The sequence below is a fragment of the Balaenoptera musculus genome, chromosome 12 (assembly GCF_009873245.2).
Source record: "Balaenoptera musculus isolate JJ_BM4_2016_0621 chromosome 12, mBalMus1.pri.v3, whole genome shotgun sequence".
Classification (NCBI taxonomy): Eukaryota; Metazoa; Chordata; class Mammalia; order Artiodactyla; family Balaenopteridae; genus Balaenoptera; species Balaenoptera musculus.
Genome location: NC_045796.1, coordinates 67,696,371 through 67,702,419, shown reverse-complemented (window position 1 = coordinate 67,702,419; position 6,049 = coordinate 67,696,371).

The window sequence follows — 6,049 nt, the reverse complement described above, 5'->3', positions numbered from 1 at the left end:
GGCACGCGGGCTCAGTAGTTGTGGCACACAGGCTCAGTAGTTGTGGCTCGCGGGCTCTAGAGCGCAGGCTCAGTAGTTGTGGCTCACCGGCTTAGTTGCTCTGCGGCATGTGGGATCTTCCCAGACCAGGGCTCGAACCCGTGTCCCCTGCATTGGCAGGCGGATTCTTAACCACTGTACCACCAGGGAAGTCCCAATGTGTCTTTTTTTTTTAAAGGGAGAAAAATTACAGATTCTCTTGGAAAATAAATAATGGATGGAATAATAAAGGGAACCACACTTCTGAACTATCCCTTGGTCTTAGTTTTCACCTGGATGTAGGAATACATTGAAGGCAGTATGCTCCCATAAGTAGTCAGATTGAAAAATGGAAAATCTGGAAAACTTCGAATGCAAAAAGAATGCCTCGATTGTTCCATCAGCAAAGGAAAGTCACTGGATTGCTCCCACCCGGTGTGATTCTCCCTCCTCCGCTTCTGATTTCCCCTGTGACCCACGACATCCACCGACCGGGAGGGGAACAGGGAGCCGGGGCTTCTCACCCTCCCATGTCTCAGCCAAATGTTCCTAGGAGGCATCATCTCCTCAGCGCTATCCCCATTAACACCTTTGTCTAAAACCGGTATGTTTTGTTTGAATATTGTTTTAAAAATAGCTGGCTCTAGAAGAGATATTGGCCTTTTTAGAAAACTGCTTCTGGCATGAACCAGATAATCTGTGAGCCTGAGCTCTTTGAGAAAGCAGTGTGTATCAGAAAGCCGGCAGTAAAAGCTATGGTTGCTAAGGGAACAATTGAATTGCTGACACGGAGACATATGATGGGACTGAAAACTCTTTTTTCTTCTCCTGCCACACGGAAAAGAAAGCAGATGAGTCAGAGGGACTGGTAGACGGTCCTTTCTGCCTGTTAAGAAAGCTAAACTGCCAGAATTGCCTGTTAGCCTAAAGGGAGAGACTAGTGGTGGTTAAGGTTGAGAAAAGCTGAGAGCAGCTGGAAAGTTGGGGATAAGTTGGTGAACGCTGAGGCTGAAACTGTGACTCAAAGCGTGCTGAAAAGAAAAAAGCCACCTACTAATGAGACTCACGTTAGGCTGTAACAATGTGCGGAAGGCTTAATCATATGTAGATATATTTCTTTGAACACCATCTCCTAAATACTTTGAAATGTTTTTTGATTGATTCATTCACTCCTGTACCATTCAATTGCCATTTTTGAGAGCCTGTTGTTTGTTTAAACACCTTTTATTGAGATAAAAATTATATACTTTAGGGCTTCCCTGGTGGCGCAGTGGTTGAGAATCTGCCTGCCAATGCAGGGGACACGGTTCGAGCCCTGGTCTGGGAAGATCCCACATGCCGAGGAGCAACTAGGCCCGTGAGCCACAACTACTGAGCCTGTGCGTCTGGAGCCTGTGCTCCGCAATGGGAGAGGCCGCGATAGTGAGAGGCCTGCGCACCGTGATGAAGAGTGGCTCGCCGCAACTAGAGAAAGCCCTCGCACAGAAACGAAGACCCAACACAGCCAAAAATAAATTTAAAAAAAGAAAAAAAAAGACCTAAGGAAGAAATACATGGCGAATATCTTTCTAAAAAAAAAAAAAAATTATATACTTTAAAATTCAACCATGGTAACTTTGTAGTTTAATGATTTTTTAGTAACTTTATAGAGTTCTGAGTCATTCCTCCCATCCAGTTTTAGAACTTTTCCATATGGACAGAAAGTTCCCTTTTGTCTCCTCATAGTCAGTCCTACTCCCAGCCCCAGGCAACTACTGATCTGTTTTATATCTCTATAGATTTGCCTTTTCTAGAAATTTTATCTAAATGGAATTATGTGATCTGTGGTCTTTTGTGTCTGGCTTATTTCATTTCATGTGATGTTTTTGAGATTCATCCATGTTGTACCAGATATAAGTAGCTCGTTCTTTTTTTAAAATACTGAATAATGTTCCATTGTATAGCTATAACACATTTTGTTTATCCATTCACCAGTAGGTGGACATTTGGGTTGTTTCTAATTTAGGGCGATTATGAATAATGCTACCATGAACATTCATGTGCAAGCCTTTGTGTGGACATCTGTTTTCACTTCTCTTGGGCACATACCTAGGAGCAGAATTACTAGATCACACGATAAGTATATGTTTAACTTCTTAAGAAACTGCCAGACTGTTTCCCAAGTGGCTTTACCATCTTATACTCTCATCAGCAGTACATCAGGGTTCCAGTTTCTCTACATCCTCTCTCTGTATTTGGTATTATAAGTCTTTTTGATTATAGCCATTCTAATGGGTGTGCTGTAGTATCTCATTGGAATTTTCAATTGCATTTCCCCAGTGACAATGATGTTGAGTGTCTTTTCTTGTCCTAAATGTTTGCATATTAGGAAAAAATATTTTAAATAATAGAATTTTGAGTGGAAAATACGAAAACCAAAAAACAATGAAGGAAGGCACATGTCCAGATAGTCTCCATCAGAGTTTATAGGACAGTGTTTCTCGTTGCAAACTACTTGCATCAGAATCACGCAGAGTATTTTTTTAAAATGCACATGCCCCCTATCCTGCAGAATCTATACCTGAGTAGGGGTTCCAGAGCCTACATTTTTAACCATTCCCCACCCCCAACACTGGGTGATTCTTATGCACACTGGAGTCTGAGAGCCGCCACCCTAAACCCAAGGCATATTTGCTCACCTGGTGACCATTACACTGACTGCAGGTTCAGGGGTCAGTACTACCTGAAGTCCCTAAGAAACAAGTAGCCTTGGAAGAGACCTTGGACCCGAGCATCATGAACTCCATGTGTAAGCCTTCAGGAAAACCGTCTTTCTGACCCTAGACTTCTTGTGCTGGAAATGGAAAAATTGGAATTCATCACACACAATATACATAATCCTTGTGTGCTATTTCTAGGCAAGGAATTGCAAGGATCTGGTTTCCACCTCCTTTATAAGGTGGACTGGAAGAACACAAGAATGCATGTGGGTTAAGTGCACAGAGTTCAGATATGAAAAGTCTCCACCAGAATCACGAAAACACTGGCCATTTCTGACCAGGATAACTCTGTTTTTATGTCATTTCCAAAAGGAAGCCTTTATCGTCAGTTCAGCTGAAAACTCCTCAGTAGATGGCTTCCATCCTTCCTCTCCGGAGTGTGAGTCTGGCGGTCCAGGTTGGATGCAAGCGTCTTAATCAGCGTCACCAGTTCCTCAGACACTCACCTGTTAAGGTTGACTGAACAAAAAGGGCTTAAACACTGCCCTTGGACTCAGGGTTCGTGATCATTGCTAGGTCATGCTTTAATGCATAAATTTGTAAGCACTATTGCTATTACCCCCCGAATAAGAACAAAAATCCAAAAGGCCATGGCCAGGCTTTGGGAGGATATTTCCCTTGAAGAGGAAGGTTTAGGACTCAAAGGGATGCATTCTCTGTACACCATGAGGATGTTGTAAAGCAGAAAACGTTAATAAAACCATCAGAAATGAGGTCAAAGAGCTTAACGTGGAGGTGGGGCTGACGGTCTGGAATCTTACCAAGAATCTGCTTTTCTTTCAATAAAGGAAAGGCTAAAAAGGGACTCTTCCCATCTGAACTTCAAACTAGTTTTAAATACATTCAGGAAAAAAATTTATACACACAGCAAACCTCCCACTCAGACACCCTCCCACTGGCTGGTAATTCTCTCTGGATGGTCTGTGGTGGCATCCTGGGCACCATGGCACTACTCTCCGTGGCTCTGGGGACGTTGAGCACACGCACGTATGACGGTAGGACGGGTCTTTGTGGGATCCTTTCCCTCCAAAAGGTGACTTAGAGGCACTGTGAACAGGAATTGCTTTGTAGGAACCCAGAAATGCAAACATTTATGGAATTACTAGGCACAAATTACTTGGCACTGCAAATTGGAACAATTAGCAAACCTTTGTAAGGAAGGAATGTTGAACGTGCAACAACTTGAGAATGGAATAAAAATGGACCTATTATTCTTTGACTCAATTAAGCGCACATAATGTATTCAATATGCTTTTGCCAAACCATATATTTATCTGTGCTGTTTGAGGGCGAGGGTGGGGCTACTTCTAAGCGAGACCCATTCATACCAGCCCTGCCCCTCACCCACCATGGAATGGAAGGAACTAGTGGTTTCTGCAAACGGATAAGAACTAGCCTGGTCGCACAATATCTTGTACACAGGTAAAATGATGCCAACACACTGAGTTATTTTTCATAATGGTCACAGATTTTTATAGGAATTGGCGATAGAGAAAGGGACCATCTGAAATAAAGCCATTTAGGAATGTGACTTTTTTCCCTTCTAGCTAAGTCCAAATTATGGACGTACTCTTCCCTGTATTCACCAAGATGGTAAACTAGACTCGCCTGTTGGAAGTGAGCTTTAAAATTGGCACACAATTAGAATTTCTGTTCTACTAAAATAAAAATATCAAGTGGCCTGTCAATAATTTTACATCTCCAAAGGGCCAGGAAATCCTTTTCTAGTTTGTCTATCCATATTATTTTAAAAATGTAACCCGTATATGTATTACTAACAAACGACCACCCTCTGGGGAACGAGTAACCAGTGACTGAAAGCCACCATCAGAACTCGAAGGGACTGTAAAGATGATCTAGACCACACTCCTCCCCTACAGGTTGGGCAAACCCTCATCTTCTGACTCTTTGTCCAGGCCTGGCCCGAAATCACTGGTCTCGAGTATGTGCCAGAAATGGCATTGGAGGGCTGGAGTGGGCTGCCCAGCTGTCCTGGCCTCATAGCAATAGTTCAACAGGGACTTTTTTTTGGTATTACTTTCTTCTATCACCTCTTACTCTGTCTCTTTCTATGTCTGCATTTTTTTTTTCCTTTGAGACTCATCTTTGCTGTAATGCAAATACTTGCTCTTATTCCAAAATAAATTTTTCTGATTCTTGGAATACACTAGTTGGCCGTGTCTTGGCATTATGTTTATAAAGTTGTTTCTGTTTCAACTTTGAATATCTTCCATGTTAGGACTCTTTCTTGGGGCGGGGGGTAACTTTTAAATTTTGAAATAATTTCAGTATTTCTGAAAAGCTGCAAGAATAGTACAAAGGATTCCTATATACCTTTTACCCAGATTCTCCAATGGTTGACATTTTCCCGCATTTGCTTGATCATTTTCTCTCTGCATAGATACATATTTATTAGTTTTTTGCCTGAACCATTTGAGCGTAAGTTGTAGCACGATGCCCCTTCACTCCTACATCATTCAGTGTGTATCTTACTATGAAAAGTATTGCACTTCAATGCTGAAAAAGGAAAAAGCAGATAAGCAAAAAGAAGAAAATTAAAATCCATCTGGAGTCTTGCTACCCAGAAATAAACATTTTGCCGTATATTCTTCCAGTTCTTTTCTATGCATATATTCAAACTTTTTACCCAAATGTGACATTAAACATACAATGTTAAGCCTGTTGGAGTCTACATAGCACAGTGGGCGAGCTCTGGTTCTGGAGTCAGCCTGGGTTCAAATCCTGTGTGTACTACTCACTATCTGTATTCATTTCCTGTGGCTGCCATAACAAATTACCACAAACTGGGTGGCGTAAAACAACAGACATTTATTCTCTCATAGTTCAGGAGGTGAGAAGTCTGAAATCAAAGTGTCAGCAGGGCTGGTTCCTTCTGGAACTCTGAGGGAGAATCTGTTCCATGCCTCTCTCTGTGAGCTACGGGCGGCTGCCAGCAACCCTTGGCGTCCCCCGGCTTGTAGACACAGTGCTCCAGTCTCTGCCCTCCCTCCTCTCTACGCCCCCGTAGACTTCTGTCCTGTGTCTCTGTGGGTCTCAAATCGCTCTCTCTCTTCTCATGTAAGGATACCAGTCATAGGTGAATCCAGGGTGACTTTGTCTTTAGATCCTTAATTACCTTTGCAAAGATGCTATTTCTAAACAAGGGCACATTCTGAGGTTCCAGGTGGACATGAATTTTGGGGAGACACTGTTTATCTCACCATATTAGCACTGTGTTCATGGATAAGGAATTTTACCTCTCTAAGTGTAAG